This window comes from Pristis pectinata, chromosome 13 (assembly GCF_009764475.1).
Source record: "Pristis pectinata isolate sPriPec2 chromosome 13, sPriPec2.1.pri, whole genome shotgun sequence".
Lineage (NCBI taxonomy): Eukaryota > Metazoa > Chordata > Chondrichthyes > Rhinopristiformes > Pristidae > Pristis > Pristis pectinata.
The window spans coordinates 4,225,053-4,244,342 of record NC_067417.1 but is presented as its reverse complement, the minus strand read 5'-3'; the positions used below and the strand labels follow the sequence as shown (position 1 = coordinate 4,244,342).

Sequence of the window (19,290 nt, the reverse complement as noted above, 5' to 3'; positions counted from 1 at the left end):
TCTGAACTGACCCTTCCTGGCCTCCGAGAATTCCAGAGCACTCCCAGCCAATGGAGTAAACATCACTGCTGTAAGTGAAAAATGCAGAGGTCAATGTTCACACAGCAAGATCCCACAATGGAGGGTTGCCCTTGTGATTGGAAGTCTGTGACCAATGGTGTACCACAGGGACCAGTGCTTGGACCCTTACAGCTTGTCATATGCATTAATGATCTGACTACAAATGTAGGAGGTATGATTAGTGAGTTTGCATTTGACACAAAAATTGGTGGTGTTGTTGCTTATGACGAGGATAGTCTTAGATTGCAGAATAATACTAACCAGCTGGTGAATTGCAATGGCAGATGGAATTTAATCCTATTTAGTGTGAGGTGATACATTTTGGGAGGTCTAATAAGGATAGGACATACATATTGGGCCCCAGGAAGCATTGAGGAACAAAGGGATCTTGTAGAACAAATCTATAGATCCCTAAAGATGACAGCAAAGGTAGATAAGGCAGTGAAGGCATATGAGATACTTGCCTTCACCAGCCACCGCACAGAATATAAAAGCATGGAGATCATGCTCCAGCTTTATAGAACATTGGTTACGCCACAGCTGGAGTATTGTCTGCAGTTCTGGTCGCCACACTATGGGGAGAGACTAGATAGGCCAGCTTTGTTTTTCTTGGGACAGAGGAGACTGAGGGGGACCTGATAGAGGTCTATAAATTTATGAGGGGCAGTAACCGATGAATAGTGAGAAAGATTTTTTCCTCATAATGGAGATGTTTAAAATTAGAGGGCATTGGTTTAAGCTGAACAGTAAGAGGGTGAGGGGGATCTGAGGAATTTTGTTTTTCACCCAGAAAGTGGCTGCAATCTGGAATGTACTACCTGAGGTGTTGGAGGCAGGTAGTCTCACAGCATTTAAGAAACATCTGGATGAGAACTTGAATCACCAAGGCATAGAAAGCTACAGACAATGTGCGGGGGGTTGGCGTGGATGTGGTGGGCAGAGGGCTAACTCTCTGACAATGTCATTAGAGTCAGAGTAATGCAGCACAGAAACTGACCCTTCAGCCCTACTCGTCCATGATGCCCACCAAGCTAGTCTCATCTACCGGGTTTGGCCCATATCCCGCTAAACCCCGCCTAGCCATGGACTTAACCTTTTAATAAGACATTAATCAATCCAGATAATGATCTAATGACTAGTTATGGTTGGAATATTGACTCAAACACCAGAGAGAATATCCCCACTCTTTCAAATACACCCATGGGATCTTCTACATTCACCAGAGAGAACTGATATCTCATCCCTTCACATTGCACCAGAGATCCAGACTAAATCATTGTGCTCAGTGCTCTGATGTGGGACTTGAGCATGTAGCTTTTTGATTCAGAGATAAGATCGCGTCCAACCAAGCCACAGTCGACCATGTTATAGTATAATACAGGACAGTACAAGGTCATTAGATTCCAATTGCTCTGAAGATAACCGATTCTGTACATCCTGTTGACTCCTCAGTAAGTACCTCCATCGATAATCCATTGTGTTCTCTTTCAAGTTCATTCCCCTTCACCATCCACCCCAACTAATTGGCCCCACGTATTCACCAACCTCTCTGAATCCTCGAACAATGGAGGCCATAGAGCATGGAAGCAGGCCTTTTGGCCCAACTGGTCCATGCCGACCAAGATTCCCATCTAAGCTAGTCCCATTTGCCCGTGTTTGGCCCATATCCTAAACCTTTCCTATCCATGTACCTGTCCAAGTGTCTTTTATTGGTCAATTGGTCCATGAAGCCTTGTCAGCTCTTTGAAACTAATTGGAACAATGTCCCTGCTCTTGGCAGAAATGTTTTCGCCACAAAGTATTTATCTAATTCCGTTTAGAAAATCATCACAGACTCTCCTTCAAGGCAGACCAAACCAGGCCACGACCAATTGTTGTAAAATGATCCATTTTATTATCTTCCTTCTGTTCTGAGCTTCAGCTGATGACCCCCGTAGGGTTCATGAATGCACCAAACATTGAACTGTACATCTTGGCATTCTGAGCATTTCACAGGGACCCACTGAATAACCTTCACACGAGGACCATTTGTACCTGCTGACACTTTGGAACAGCTACTAACTTCATCCCATACAGATCCAGATCCTTCTCCATTATCCTTGTCAACTCTTCAAGTTTTTCACCAATTAAATGTTCCCACTTCTCTTTTCGACGTCCTTTTTCCACTGTGGACACTCTAGAGTGACTTCTCCCAGTTCACCAACTGAATCCAAGCCATCACCTACATTGTTTTGCAATGCAATTGATCAGAAACAGAGTTAATCAAAGCTAATTACAGACACTTCTGGGGTAGGTTAGCTCTTTCTGAAGTTTGCTTTACCAGCCTGCCCTCCATTGACTCTATCTACACTTCCGGCTGCTAACATAATCAAGTAGCTAACATAATTTAAGGACACCTCCCACCTCAGTCATTCTCTCTTCTCCCCCCTTCCATCAGGCAGAAGATACAAAAGCCTGAGAACACGTACCACCAGGCTCAAGGACAGCTTCTATCCCGCTGTTATAAGACTATTGAACAGACCTCTTATATGGTAAAGATGAACTCTTGATCTCACAATCTACCTCGTCGTGGTCCTTGTACCTTATTTGTCTGCCTGCACTGCACTTTCTCTGTAACTGTAACATTATATTCTGCATTCTGTTATTGTTTTCCTTTTGTACTATCTCAATGTGTCCATGTATGGAATGATCTGTCTGGATGGCACACAAACAAAAGCTGTTCACTGTATCTCAGTATATATAACAATAATAAACCAATACCAAATACCTTATGTTACTATCGTCACTGATACAGTATTCTCTAGATTCAAGTCCCACTTCAGGAAAAATCCAGGTGGCCACTGCAATATAGTACCAAGGGACAGTTGTATATTGTGCTGAAAACCAGGTGACACTTAATCCAAGTCCTCTCTCTCAACTGGATGTGAAAGCTCCTGTAGCATAATATTGAAGAACAGCAGGGGAGTATTCCTTGGTGTCTGGCCACTATTTATTCCCAACTGTCTAAATTTTATGCTGTTTATATCGACAAAGGTTGTTATCACTGCCTTTCTGTTCTAGGGCACTCTGGGTTCAAACTGCACTCTGGGAATGTGAGGCGATATCTAAACCAATACTCCCAGGTGAGGTTCTGAGAGAGTCTGCTTTTCAGATGAGGCTTTTAACTGAGAGCCTGTCTGCCCTCTCAGGTGGACGTCACCGATGTTTTTGGGATCTTGTTATTCATAAATTGAACCATTGCTTCCCTGCATTAAAACAGTGACTGCTCCAAAATATAGTTTGAAGCACTGGGGCATTCAGAAGGCAGAACACACCAGACATCAACCTTTTAATACCTTGAAATAATGTGAATTGCCTCACTCTTCTCTGCCCATGAACTTAGTTTCAAAAAAGGGTCTCGACCCGAAATGTCGACTGTCCAATTCCTTCCGCAGATGCTGCCTGACCCAGTGAGTTCCTCCAGTGCTTTGTGTGTTGCTTCACAAAAGCTATCTTATGTTTCCGTAAGTTAAGTGAGGAGACGCACCTTTTATTACTTTGTCGAGATTTTGACCAACTGTCCGCCTCGCTCTCCTCACTCCCAGTCAGTCCCTTGGCATTGAAGCTCCTGATCCCTGCAATTACAATAGGAGCTCCCGGCAGAAATCTCATCAGGGTGCACCTACATCTCTGGGCCTGTGGGGGGTGCAACAGCACCACCACTGGCAAGCAAGTGTAGTTGCAACGTGACTGTTTACATACAGTTTTCAATATAAAGTGGGTGCAGGAAGTGAAAACACTGATACAAACACAAGAACAAATGGCACAGAATCCAAATAGGAGTTCAATTACATTTGCAATCCCTGGTCCAGCTGGAACTCCCTATCCATTTGATTTGAGCTCAAGGCTCTATCCAACCTTGTCTCTGGTTCCTCCACCTTCTCTGTTAGTGCATTCCTCTGCCTACAAAACTTACCCTGAGCATAGCTTGGTGAAAAGAGGGAAAGTTTAGCGGAGATGTGTAGGGCAAGTTTTTATTTTTACACAGAGAGTGATAGGTGCCTAGAATGCGCTGACTGAGGCAGTGGTGGATGCAGATACGATAGTGGAGTTTAAGAGCATTTAGACAAACACATGAACATTCAGGGAACGGAGGGATATGGAACATGTGCAGGCAGAAGAGATTAATTTAATTTGGCATCGTATTCAGCACAGACATGGTGGGCCGAAGGGCCTGTTTCTGTGCTGTACTGTTCTATATTCTTTAACACTCCAACTTCTCACCTTAAAACTATGGAGACACGAGAGACTGCAGATGCTGGAAATCTGGAGCAACACACAAAGGAGCTGAAGGAACTCAGTGGTTGAGGCAGCATCTGTGGAGGGAAATGGATGGTCGAGGTTTCGGGTTGAGACCCTTCATCTGAGGAAGAAAGAAGCTTACCCAAAGTTTAGAAAGCAAGGATCACACAGGGCTCTGGAGAGTTACAAGGTAGCAAGGAGGGAGCTTCAGAATGGACTTAGGTGAGCTAGAAAGGGGCATGAGAAGGCCTTGGCGAGTAGGATTAAGGAGAACCCTAAGGCATTCTACATGCATGGCGTACAACAGGCTGATACGCTAGAGCATGTCGACATGAAGAAAAAGGATGTGCTGGAACTTTTGAAAACATTAGGATAGATAAGTCATCGGGGCCAAACAAGATATATCCAAGGTTCTAACGGGAAGCGAGGGGAGAGATTGCTGCGTCTTTGACAGTGATCTTTGCATCCTCACTGGCCACAGGACTAGTGCCAGATGATTGGAGGGTGGCAAATGTTGTTCCTTTGTGGTTGTAGATGGAGCGTATTCTGCCTGGAGGTCGGTGACCAGTGGTGTTCTACGAGGATCTGTTCTGGGACCCCTGCTCTTTGTGATATTTATAAATGACTTGGATGAAGATGTGGAAGAGTGGGTTAGTAAGTTTGCAGATGACACAAAGATTGCTGGTGTTGTGGTTAGTGTAGAAAGTTGCTGTAGGTTGCAACAGGATTTTGATAGGATACAGAGCTGGGCTGAGAAGTGGCAGCTGGAGTTCAACCTGGAAACATGTGAAATTTCACACTTTGGAAGATCAAATTTGAAGGCAGAATACAATGTTAATGGTGAGAGCCGCAAGGTAATGTTGCAGCTCTATTGAACTCTGGTTAAACCACACTTGGGATTATTGTGTTCAGTCTGGTCGCCTCATTATAGGAAGGATATGGAAGCTTTAGAGAGGGTGTAGAGGAGATTTACCAGGAAGCTGCCTGGATTGGAGAACATGTTTTATGAGGAGAGGTTGAGTGACCTAGGGATTTTCTCTTTGGAGCGACAGAGGATGAGAGGTGACTTGATAGAGGTGTATGAGATCATGAGAGGAATAGATAGAGTGGACAGCCAGCACCTTTTCCCCAGGGCGGCAAAGGCCAATACCCAGAGGACATCCGTTTAAGGTGAGTGGAGGAAAGTTTAGGGGAGATGTCAGAGGTAGATTCTTTACACATAGAGTGGTGAGTGCCTGGAACCCACAGGTGGGTCCAGAGGAGATTTACCAGGAAGCTGCCTGGATTGGAAAGCATTCTTATGAGGAGAGGTTGAGAAAGCTAGGGTTTCTCTCTTTGGAGCGACGGAGGATGAGAGGTAACTTGACAGAGGTGTACAAGAGGCATAGCTCCAGTGGACAGTCAGAGACTTTTTCCCAGGGCGACAATGACTAACATGAGGGGGCATAATTTTAAGGTGATTGGAGGAGGATATAAGGGGGATGTCAGAGGTAAGATTTTTACACAGAGAGTGGTGGGTGCGTGGAACGCACTGCCTGCAGAGGTTGTGGGAGCAGATACATAAGAGACTCTTAGATAGCCACGTGAATGATAGAGAAATGGAGGGCTATGTGGGAGGGAAGGGTTAGATAGATCTTAGAGTAGGATATAATGTTGACACAACATCGTGGGCTGAAGGGTCCGTACTGTGCTGTAATGTTCTATGTTCTATGTTCTATGTTCTATGTTCTATGTTCTGTCTGGACTGGAAAGAAAGAGGGGAGATAGCCGATATAAAGAGGTAGGGAGAAGGGCTGGAGCAAGAGCTGGCGGGTGATAGATGGATCCAGGTGAAGGGGGTGGTAGGTAGATGAGGGAAGGGGAGCGTGGGGATGGCGACAGAAGCTGGGAGGTGATCGGTGGAAGGACAAAGGGCTGTCGAAGATGGAATCTGATAGGAGAGGACAGTGGACCATGGAATAAGTGGGAAGGAGGTGGGGAAAACAACCTCAAAACTGTTTTTGGTATCTATAGAGATGACTGTTATTGACACAATCGACATCTATACAATCGCCTGTTCGTGTGAATCCAACCCACAGGAAAGTCTGTCATTATTGGACATGTTTTCTTCAGCAGGAGACTGTTTATGTTCTTTCAAAGGTGTAAAAGCATCGTTGTCATTTACATGTTAATTCTGGAGGGGGGGGAAGTTGCTCAGGGGAGGGGGTTAGGCTAAGGGAATGGAACCAAATCAGCTATGGTCTCTGGAAAGAGGTAGCACACACGGCCTTCAGCTCAATGTTGAAATATAGATATACCTTGGTTTTGCTTTCTGGTGGCAAATACATTCTTTTTAAACCAAACACAAGTGTTCTTCATGCCTTAACTTCAAGTGGAATGATTTCCAGAGCAGAGGTTACAAACTGCAAATCAGCAGAACTCATTTATACACCAAACAGCTCAGGATGCTGTACAGAGCTGCACAGAATAGCAACCCAGCCCATAGTTCCAGCCAGTGCTGGAATTCCACAAAGCTCCTTCAAGTGTCCCCTTCAATACATCTTGCTCCCTTGTACTTATGCATCTTCCCCCTAAATGTATCTCTACTGTTTTTCCTCAACCACTCTTCGTAAGAGAAAATTCAACATTCTCACCGCTCTCCAGGGAAAGCATTAACTCTGCTCTGGATTTTCTTGTGACCATCTCATGCTGTTGACTTCTGGTTTTGACCTTGAACTCTGGAAAGATTTTCTCCAATCCAAACTAACGAGGAGGTCACCTCTCAGTCTTCTATTGTGCAGGGAGCAGATCTCCAGACCTGCCTGAGAGTTGCAAACTTTTGAGGTTTGGTAATTTTATTGGAAGAGGTGGAACAAAAACCTTGCAGAGTACGAGGCTGGAAGACTGTGCAAGTGTGGCTTACACAGTCACCCGTGCAATTAAACCACTCGCCAAGCCTTCAGGCTGCGATAAATGTCCGTCATGCTCCAGCGTTGGAGACTGAAGGTGGTTAAATGTCCCTTTTCACAGTGAAGGGCAGTTACTACCTGAGGTGCATCTTCTCCCTGTCGGTTCTCTCGTGGCAAGGTCGGTAACAATGGCAGCAACAGCAACTTACATGAAACAACTTTTGCGATGAAACAAAATTTGACAACTAGTCACGCAAGGAGAGACGAGAGCAGGGGCTCAGGTACTTGGCTAAAAAGTAGGATTAAGACAGAGAGAACTGGAGAGACTTAGGTACCAATTCCAAAGCCGGGAGTCCTGGCCGCTGAAGACATGGCCAATAATTGTGGAGCCTCAAAAAAACCAGGGGTAAGGTGTTTCAGAAGAGCTTCAAAACATTTAGTGAATTCACTGGAAAACCATATCGGCATTTTCACTTGTGCCTCTTGGATCTCAGGAATGCTGTGCTGTAGTGAGATGGATTACTGGAGACACAGGAGACTGCAGATGCTGGAACCTGGAGCAACAGTCTGCTGGAGGAGCTCAGCGGGTCGAGCAGCGTCCGTGAGAGGAGGTGGAAAAAGAACTGTCGACGCTTCTGGTCAAGACAGCTGCATCAGGTGGAGAGGAAAGATATCCGGCGTAGAGAGGAGAGAGGGAGGGATGAGACGGGCTTGGTAGGTGGACCCAGGAGGGGTGAAGGATGATGGGCAGATGGGGGAAGGGGAGAGATGAAGTTGGGAGACAGAGGCAGGTGGGTGACAGATAGAAGCAGACACCAATGGGAGAGTGAAAGTGGAGACGGAGGCTGGAGGATGATAAACGGGGACACAAAGGCTACACGTACTGGAATTGGATAAGTAAGTGGTAAAGAGGACACGCGGCATTCATTGGTTGGGGCACTGGGTATAAAAGTTGAGAGGTTTACTTCGGCCACATCAGGAGTATCATGTGCGGTTCTAGTCACCCCATAACAGGAAGGACGTGGAGGCTTTGCTAAGGGTGCAGAAGAGGTTTACCAGGACGGTGGCTGTATCGGAGAGTGGGAGCTGTAAGGAGAGGTTGGATGAACTTGGGTTGTTTTCTCTGGACTGGCGGAAGCTGAGGGGAGACCTGATGGAAGTTTATGAAATTATGAAAGGCGTTGATAGAGTAGATAGAGTCTTTTTTCCAGGGTGGAACTGTCTAATACTAGAGGGAATTGCTTTATGGTGAGAGGGGGAAGGTTTAAAGGAGATGTGCGGGGCAAGTTTTTGACAGAGAGAATGGAATGTGCCAGGGGGAGCCAGATGTGATGACAATGTTTATGAGGCATTCAGGTGGGCATATAAACACGCAGGGAATGGAGGGATATGAACCATGTGCAGGCAGGAAGAGTTAGGTTAAATTGGCATCATGGTCGGCACAGACATGGTGGGCTGAAGGGCCTGTTCCTGTGCTGTACTGTCCTGTATTCTAATGTTATAGAACGTAGAACAGTACAGAACAGAACAGACCCTTCAGCCCACAGTGTTGTGCCAACATACCTAATCCCTCCTACATACAGAATGCCCAGATCCCTCCATTTTCCTCTCATTCATGTGCCCATCCAAGCCCCTCTTAAAAGCCCCCAATGAATTTACCTCCACCACCCCATCAGGCAACGCATTCCAGGCATCCACCACTCTTTCAGTAAAAAACATACCCCTCACGTCTGTTCTGAACCTACCCCCTCTCACCTTAAATGCACGTCCTCTGGTATTGGATCCCTCAATAATGGGAAAAAATATTGCTTGTCCACTCTATCTATGCCCCTCATAATTTTATACACTTCCAACAGATCACCCCTCAGCCTCCGTCGCTCCAGAGAAAAGAGCCCAAGTTTGTCCAGCCTCTGCTGATAGCACATGCCCTCTAATCCAGGCAGCATCTTAGTAAACCTCCTCTGCACTGTAAGGATGGTGATAATGGGAATATTAAGGGAGATGGAACCAGATGGGAGAGGGGACCCGGGGGATAACTGGGTGGGTGTTTGGTGGGTGGAACCAGGAGGGGGAAGGGGGGGTGAAAAACGGTGACAGGAGGGCTGGAGAGGGGAATATGTCAAAGAGGACAAAAATGGGAGGATCAAAGGTGGATCAAAGGGCTGTATTACTGGTCAGGTTATCCTTTGGGCCGGATGTACAGTGAAAGCAGAGTGTCCTCTCTTTCCTGGTTCTGATCAAGGTTCCCAGAGCTGTAATTTTAACTGTTTCCCTTCCCACAGATGCTGCCTGACCTGCTGAATTTTTTCTGACGTTTTCTGTTTTTATTTCAGATTTCCGTCTTTTGATTTTTCAGAACATTACGGCGCTGGGTATCTGTTGGCTGCCTGACTGGAAAGAACTAGACACCAGAGGCCGCAGATGCTGGGATCAGGAGCAACACACAATCTGCTGGAATAACTCAGCGGGTCGAGCAGCGTCTGTGGGGAGGAAAGGAATTGTTGACGTTTCGGGTCAAAACCCTGCATCAAGGCTTTTCAACCAGAAAGAAGGACTTGATCTTCTGCGGTACCTTTTGCAGCCTCGGAGTATTTCAAATTCTCCACAGCCAAGTCCAGTCACTGATGTGCTGTAGGAAATACAACTAAGCTTGTACACAGCAAGATCCCACAAACAACAACATTATCTGTATTACTGATGCTGGTTCAGGCATAAACATTGGCCAAAGCAGCAGGAATGTCAGCTGAGACGTTGTAATAAATCACTTTGTCATACCAAAGAAGCCACGTAATGTAACCTTGACTCAAGCCTGGTGATGTAGCACTGTAGTGAACCCCCCAGGAATTTTTCTTCTGTTTCCGATAAGGAGTTGAGTTTCACAGTTCAGGGACAGAACAGCACAGTGACGCTGCAGGTAGTGCAGCTCTCAGAGTTCAATCCCGATCTCTCGGTGCTATCTGCGTGGAGTTTGCATGTTCTCCCTGTGACTATGTGGGCTCCCCACACAGAGCGCCAGTATTATGCTGAATTTAAGGTTAATTTGCTGCTGTAAATTACACACAAGGTGGCGGGTTGGTGTCAGGAGGGTACTAAGGGCATACGAGAGACAATAGATTACAGGGAAATAAGATGTAAGATATCTTTATTAGTCACATGTATGTCGAAACACACAGTGAAATGCACCTTCTGCGTAGAATGTTCTGGGGACAGCCCGCCAAGTGTCGCCACACTTCCGGCGCCAACATAGCATGCCCACAACTTCCTAACCCGTATGTCTTTGGAATGTGGGAGGAAACCGGAGCACCCGGAGGAAACCCATGCAGACATGGGGAGAACATATGAACTCCTTACAGGCAGCGGCAGGAATTGAACCTGGGTTGCCGGCGCTGTAATAGTGTTATGCTAACCGCTACACTACCGTGCCTGCCATGGGACTGATGGGATGGGTCTGTGAGTTAGCACAGACTCAATAGGCTGAATGGCCTCCTTCTACGTCATATAAACACATGATAAATGACATGGATTTTCAATCGCCAAGTTCCCAGCTTAATACCAGAACCACATCACTGCAGCTGCCGATGATACGTTCGTCCAGTCAGGCTTAGCCCAACCTGTGGAGCCTCTTGAAGTGAGGCCAGGCCATCCCATGACAAGGAGGACAGGTTGTATCTCTACAAGCTGCTCTGTCTACATCATCATGAACCCACAGCGAGACTCTCAGGGTGCAGAATGTGAGGTGACACTGAGGGATACAAGAGGTAGAAAGTGGTGTGGGATTAAGGGATCTGTTTATGGTGTGGGACTGGGGCCTAAGGTGTACGAACGGACTGCACGGTACTGAGGGATACGTGAAACGAGAGAATATTCTCAAATAATGGATATGAGGCAGAATGAGGCACCAGTTAAGAGCAGAAGGAGGGAAGAGGAGTTGCCAAACACAGGATAGATATGGGTCATAGAGTCATACGGCATGGAGGCAGGCCCTTCAGCCCAACTGCTCCATGCTGACCAAGTTGCTGATATAAGTTACTCCCATTTGTTTGCATTTGTCCCGTATCCCTCTAAACCTTTCCTATCCATGCATCTGTCCAAGTATCTTTTAAACGTTGTAATTGGTTTTTTGGTTTATTATTATTGTCACTTGTATCGAGGTACAGTGAAAACTTGTCTTGCACACCGTTCATACAGATCATTTCATTACTCAGTGCATTGAGGGAGTACAGGGTAAAACAATACAGAATGCAGAGTAAAGTGTCACAGTTACAGAGAAAGTGCAGTGCAGGCAGACAATAAGGTGCAAGGCCATAATGAGGTAGATTTTGAGGTCAAGAGTCCATCTTATCGTACACGGGAACCATTCAATAGTCTTATAACAGCAGGATAGAAGCCATCCTTGAGACTTGTGGTACGTGCTTTCAGGTTTTTGTGTCTTCTGCCTGATGGATGGGAGGGGGGAGAAGAGACAATGTCTGGGGTAAGAGGGGTCTTTGATTATGCGGAGAGCTTCACCAAGGCTGTGAAAAGCGTAGATGGGGTCCATGGAGGGGAGGCTGGTTTCCGTGATGTGCTAGGCTGTGTCCATAACTCTCTGCAGTTTCTTGCGGTCCCGGGCAGAGCAGTTGCTGTACCAAGCTGTGATGAATCTGGATAGGATGTTTTCTATGGTGCATCGATAAAAGTTGGTGAGTGTCAAAGGGGACATGCCAAGTTTCTTTAGCCTCCTGAGGAGGTAGAGGCGCTGGTGAGCTTTCTTGACCATGGTGTCCACATGGTTGGACCAGGACAGGCTGCAGGTGATGTTCACTCCTGGGAACTTGAAACTCTCAACTCTCTCGACGTCTGCACCCTTGATGTAACCAGGAGCACGTGCACCGCCCCCCTTCCTGAAGTCAATGACCAGCTCTTTTGTTTAGCTTACATTGGGGGAAAGGTTGTTGTCATGACACTATGTCATTAAATTCTGTATCTCCCTACTCAATTGTACCTGACTCCATGATGTCCCCTGGCAGTTCGTTCCATATACCCACCACCCTCTGTGTGAAACACTCTCTGTGAGCAACTGCCGGAAACCGATGTGGTCAAACTCCAGACAGACAGCACCGGAGGTCTCTGCAGCTGTGGGACCACTGATAAGGATTAACAGATACCACTTGTATTTCCTTCTACGGATGATTAATTTTTAACTGCACAACTTGCAAGATGCACAGAATATTGCCTTTATTCCAAATTTTGTTCTGACAAAGAGTCCTCAACCTGAAACGTCAACTGTTCCTCTCTCCACAGACGCTGCCTGACCTGTTGAGTGTTTCCAGCATTTTCTGTTTTTGTTTCAGATTTCCAGCATCTGCATGAACCAAGGGGCAGGCACGGTAGTGTAGCGGTTAGCGCAACACTAGTACAGCACCAGCAACCCTAGTTCAATTCCCACTGCTGTCTGTAAGGAGTTTGTTCGTTCTCCCCGTGTCTGGGTTGGTTTCCTCCGGGTGCTCCGGTTTCTTCCCACAATCCAAAGACATACGGGTTAGGAAGTTGTGGGCATGTTATGTTGGCGCCAGAAGCGTGGCGACACTTGTGGGCTGCCCTCAGAACACTCTACGCAAAAGATGTATTTCGCTGTGTGTTTCGATGTACATGTGACTAACAACGATATCTTATCTTATGAAATGCTTTTGAAGTGAGCTTATTGCCTGTCTATAAGAAATGCAGCAGTTATTTTGTAAGGAGCAAGCTCCCACAAGCAATGTGAGAATGTCCAAATAGTCTGCTTCAGTGAGGTTGATTTGAGAATAGATTGGCAGGATATCAGAAAGAACTCTCCTGTTCTTCGTTGAAATACAACTGTGAGATCTTTTACCCCTACTCAAGGAAGAAGTAGGTCACCTACCTACAGGCTTGAAAGAGAGCAGAGAAAATTTACATGAATGTTGCCAGGACTGGAGGGCTTGAGTTGAATAGGTTAGGACTTTATTCTCTGGAACGCAAGAGAATGAGGAGAGATCTTACAGAGGTATACAAATTATGAGGGGTATAGAAAGGATGAATGCATGCAGGCTTTTTCCCCTCAGTTTGGGTGAGACTAGAACTAGAGGCCATAGGTTTAGGGTGAAAGATGAAATATTTAAGGGGAATCTGAGGGGGAACTTTTTCACTCAGAGGGTGGTGCGAGGGTGGAACAAGCTGCCAGCGGAAGTGGTGGATGTGGGTTCAATTGTAACATTTAAGAGAAGTTTGGATAGGTACATGGATGGTGGGGTTTTGGAGGGATCTGGTCTGGGTGCAGGTAGATGGGACTAGGCAGAAAACCAGGCCGGCATGGACTGGATGGGCCAAAGGGCCTGTTTCTGTGCTGTAGTGCTCTGTGACACTATGACTGTAAGACCTAGCACTGGTTCAAATCTCAGCCAAAGATAGTGCTCGCCCAGGTTTTGACCTTAAGGTCTTGCAGCTAGGTTTAACCCAGGATTTTTTGACTCAGCGGCAAGGCCTAATCTGTTAAGGCATGCGAGAACGCTATTTGGCAATGGATGCATCCAACAGCCAACAGTCACAGAGATGCAGTGTGTATTTGGAGAAGAGCAGCAAGACTCCACCAAAAGTATGCCCAATTCAAACCCCGGCCCAAACCTCTGGGATCTTTCCACCCGCTCATTCCCAGATCTGCTGTGAAGATCAAGGGAAGAGCACTTTTCCAACGCGCTTCTGATCGCCTGCAACTAGTTAACCAAATAGTTTAGTGAATCCATTCTCTATCACTGCCAAACCTATGATGTAACAAGAGACATTTTTAGTTAAAAACAGAAAGGGGAATTGTATGGTTGTGGGATGATTTATCAAAAAGCAAAAAATAAATTGGCTTACGATGACTTTTACAGAATACAATCCTTTGGGAAGGAAATACTTTTTTGCTGACAATCTAGTGATGGGATTTATTTATTCCACATTTCCCCACTCTCTCCAAGCACAGCAGTTTCCTGCAGAGGGACAAAATGATCTCCAAAGAGGGGCAGCACACACACACACACACACACACGCACGCACGCACGCATGCGCACACACGCACACACACGCGCGCGCATGCGCGCACACACACACACGCATGCACACACACACACGCACACACACGCACACGCACACACACGCACACACACACACACGCACATACCCTGTGCGGCCTCTGTAAATGATGAGTTCAATGGATAACTGAGTCTTACCATGGAGGTAAAGGTTGAAGTGGGCTGAAAAATAGAACATAGAACAGCACAGCACAGACAGGCCATTCGGCCCACAATATTGTGCTGATCGCGATGCCAATTTATACTAAATGACCTCTTCCAGTGTATCATCCACATCCCTCCATTCCCTTCATATTCATGTGTCTAACTTAAACTCCACCAAACTGCCTGCTTCCTCTACTACCCCTGGTAACCCATTCCAGGCACCCACCACTCTGCGTAAAATACTCGCCCCTCACGTCACCTTTAAACTTCCCCCCCCCCCCCGACCTTGAAAGCATGTCCTCTGGTGTTTGACATTTCTACCCTGGGGAACAGATTCTGACCGTCTACCCTATCTATGCCGCTCATAATTTTAAAATCTGGTCTCCCCTCAGCCTCCGATGCTCCAGGGAGAACAACCCAAGTTTTTCCGACCTCTCCTTATAGCTCACACCCTCTACTCCAGGCAGCATCCTGGTAAACCTCTTCTGCACCCTCTCCAAAGATGCTAACATTGGGAATCCACCCGGGTATGGGACTTTCTGCACATCTTCTGTGGTCTCATAGACTGACTGCGCCCTCTACTGTTGAGATGCACAGAAGAACCTCACAAAGAAGCGAACACTTCCCTTGCACCGTGTGCTTCCATCGCTCAGCTCGCCCAGCAGTAGCCAAGTGACTGCCAATTCAGAGACCCCAGTGGGCACAGCCTGACTCTTTGACCACAGAAGGCATCCCCCCCAAAGTAGTCCACAATTTGAAACCTCTCCCCAACAACACCGACCTCTTGCAATGCATCATGAGGCTGTTCGGCTTATTCTGTCCATGCTGGCTCTTTGGAAAAGCAACCTGGTCGATCCGATTCCCCCGTTCTGTCTGTGGGTCCCACCTTGCTTTAAACAAAGAATTAAGAATCCACTTCCCATTCTATTTGGAGTTCAAGTTCTTGAACAGAGTCATAACTTCTTTCTTCAACCAATTCATTTATTTAAAACAGTGGTCTCCACTAACACAAAGGTGTCCCATCTAACGGAACTGATGGGCATTGAACAGAAGCATTGTTAATCTGATATTTTAACCTGATCTATGCAGAGTGTTAAACATTTTTAAAAGCACTCTTCTTGGGCACAGAGGTAGTGTGTAGTTGTAACTGCAGGGAGGGAGAGGGAGAGAGAGAGAGGCTGCTTCCAATTTCAGCGACAATAGGGAGGTTGTTCCATTTTACAGAGACTTCCAACTGCCCCCACCCCCACCCTACTCCAGGTCCCAACAATCAATGCTCTGTGTAAATCCGAATGTGGTCACAACCGTCACATCGGAATCTTCCTCTCCTGGGTCCGTCATTCCGCCGCACTAGAGTGCAGTAACGGAACAGATACCTCTCGGTGACTCCGGCCCGTCACTGCGCTCTTAAATCTAAACGATCAAAATCGACTATAGTTTAGTTTTTTTTACTAATGCGTTACTAGTTCTGCTTGAGCACAATTCCAGTTTCTCCAATCCTTGTAATGTTCTTATTTCTCTCGTGTTCTGCGAATTTCTCAAATGGTCTGTACACACTCACCATCTCACACACATACTCAACACACACACACTCACCATCTCTCTCACACACACACACACTCACCATTTCTCTCACACACACACTCACCATCTCTCTCTCACACACACCCACCATCTCACACACACACACTCACCATCTCTCTCTCACACACACTCACCATCTCTCTCACACACACTCACCATCTCTCTCACACACACACACTCACCATCTCACACACACACTCACCATCTCTCTCACACACACTCACCATCTCTCTCACACACACACACTCACCATCTCTCTCACACACACACACTCACCATCTCACACACACACTCACCATCTCTCACACACACACACTCACCATCTTTCTCTCACACACACACACTCACCATCTCACACACACACACTCACCATCTCTCTCTCTCACACACACTCACCATCTCTCACACACACACTCACCATCTCTCACACACACACACACTCACCATCTCTCACACACACACTCACCATCTCTCACACACACTCACCATCTCTCCCTCACACACTCACCATCTCTCACACACACACACTCACCATCTCTCTCACACACACATTCACCATCTCTCTCACACTCACCATCTCTCACACACACTCACCATCTCTCCCTCACACACTCACCATCTCACACACACACTCACCATCTCTCTCTCACACACTCACCATCTCTCTCACACCTCTCTCCCTCACACGCCACCTCTCTCCCTCACACTCACACGCCATCTCTCACACACACCCTCTCCCTCACACTCGCCACCTCTCTCCGGGCACTCGTTTATCGCCCCTCTTGCCCTTTCTTTTTCAAATTATATTTCACACACACACACATTTCACGCGGTTTACCTCCAGTACTGTCTTGCATACTTCATTACATTTTCCCCCAGCTATACACTTCTGTTATTCACCGCTTCCTCGCCACGTAACAATGTCACAGCAATTTCAGAGACGGGATCCATCCTTTTTCGTACTCATTTACCTGCACCCATTTCATTGATAATTTCTCAGTACATTTATACATATTTCTCTCTCTCTCTCTCTCTCCCTGTTCTCCTGCGCTACTTTCCACTCTTTACTGTGTCACCGCGTTATGACACAGCAGTTAAGATCTAAAATTGGCGTTTAACCTCAGATTGAATCCGTACAAAATGCGGGAGTGTTCACCTTCCAGCAAGTTGTTCGTAATTGCAGCTAATATTTAACGGGAGCAGGAAGGGGTGCCAGAGAGGGGTAATTAAAAACACTGCGATCTTAGCATTCTCGCAGATATATCGATTTACTTTACAGCAGTAATCGATTATTCCCACATGAAATTAACGAGTGTTCCGACCGAAAGCTGTGATCCCACAAACGATACGTCCAATACATATTTAGCCAAAACATAATTAATCTTTTTTAATGTGTCAAGCACGCCGTTTTTTTCCAATCCAACCCCAACTCCTGTTTAAGAATGGTTACAATTTGAAGATGTGGCAAACATATCTTTCCTCGAAAACAATATTCCAAGCATTTCAATGCAATTTAATTTGGAACCCGGGGTCCCATCGCCGTTACTCTGGGCTCAGCCCGCCTGCTAAATATTCAGAAATGGTCGCGGACTGATTAATCACGGCGTGGAATTGTAGAGAAAATAACATGTCAATTGATTTTTAATTATAAACATACAATCAGTGTTCATGTCATGTTCTCGGCAGTGTATCACTTGAACTGTTTTTGATCAGTGAGAAGGGATGGGGGCGGAGGAGGGGGATAGAGAGAAAGGATTTTTAAACCATCTTAAATAAATATCTGGGCACAAAATACTTTCAAAACACACGCACGCGTTCAATATTAAAAAGACATTGCGAAATCACCCGGGTCTGACCCAGGATGAGAAGTACATCAACGAAGTGGTCGAGAAAAATGCACAGCCTTACCTTAGCGAGAGAGATCGGGTCAGTTTCTTGCTCTCAGTTGAATGTATAAAAAGAGTCGCCAGTCCCTCATTAACAACTGCATGGGATGCTCTCCCTCGGTCTCTCTCTCCCCTTCTCTCTCCGTGGATGTACGCTGGAATGTGTTCACGGAAAGCAGGAGAGGCGATGCATTCTCTGCTCTGTGTGTGTGTGTGTGTGTGTGTTTCTCTCGTCAAAAATCCTCCTGCAACAATTGCCTTCGTGACACACTTCAATGTAAAGGGTTGTGGAGAGGGAGGGAGGGAGGGAGGGGGTAGCTTGAAGAATGGGCGGTCCAAAAAAATCTCCCCTCCCACACACTATTTTTTTTGAAAAACCTATTTTAACATCAAAAAGATTTGCTGAGAGATTGCAGCGGGCTCCTGACCAGACTAACCTCGCTTTGTATCCGGCTGGCAGTTTTCTCTCTCCCCATCTATCTCCCTCAATGCTCTCAAATTGGTTTCAACAGTCGGAGCCAATGAAACGCCGTTTTCCCCTCTCTTCTCTCTCTCTCTCTCTCTCTCTCTCTCTCTCTCTCTCTCTCCCTCTCCTGGGAGTCTGCACTCTGAAAGATGCAAGAAGAAGAAAGCAACTTTAAATTTACAGACACACACATACACACATGTACCAAGACGGACTTGACTGGAGATGGTACACCAACAGAGAAAACCTGCTCCCAAAAAACAAGACAGTTCTATAAGCCACAACAAGCCAACATTTGCTTGACAAGGCAGTTCTCTCCAGCATGGATTCAAATCCAACACTCTGTCTGTCTCTCTCTCTCTCTCTCTCCCTCTCTCCCATTTACTGCTTGATTCAGTTCATGGCTGACTTCTTTCTGGAAGGGGAGAACCTCTGAAATCAAACCCAGAACCAGGGACTTCCGTCCCAAGTTGTAAGGACATTTTCTCCATAATCTTCCCCTGCTGCATGCTGTAAATGTTTTCTGAGACTTACTTGGACCGAGTCTGTTTGGCCCTGCTGCTGATTCACACAATGCCAATTTGGAATTTTATTCATGAACACTCATTGCAACCCCCTCCCTATGTGAACAAAGGCGTGGGCATACGTCCAGATAGCTTTCTTTCTTCCGTTGATTCACATATTCAGTCCCTTCCCAACAGGAAAACCTGGAGAGTTTATCCAGACATGCTGTCCCGAATTTACCGTCACATTGCACCCTGAACCCTCGAGTCCAAGGCTGTATTGGAAGTGGGGACTATCTGCTTCACACTGGAGCCTTGCAGATCAGACAAGGAGAAATTACATTCAAAGAGAGCTTGAGAGTTTCAAAAATTCAAGGAACATCCTGTGTTCTTCACTGCCTGAAG

General features: G+C 46.3%; 1 protein-coding gene across 3 annotated transcripts in view; it reads right to left on the bottom strand.

The window, feature by feature from the left end:
- Positions 1-18,376, bottom strand: part of LOC127577121 (cadherin-11-like) — a 235,210-nt gene extending 216,834 nt beyond the window's left edge. For all 3 annotated transcript variants that reach the window (XM_052028023.1, XM_052028022.1, XM_052028025.1), the window contains exon 1: positions 17,939-18,376. The gene's annotated coding sequence lies outside the window, so the exon portion shown is untranslated. The remainder of the gene's footprint in view (positions 1-17,938) is intronic.
- Positions 18,377-19,290: the final 914 nt, after the last annotated feature.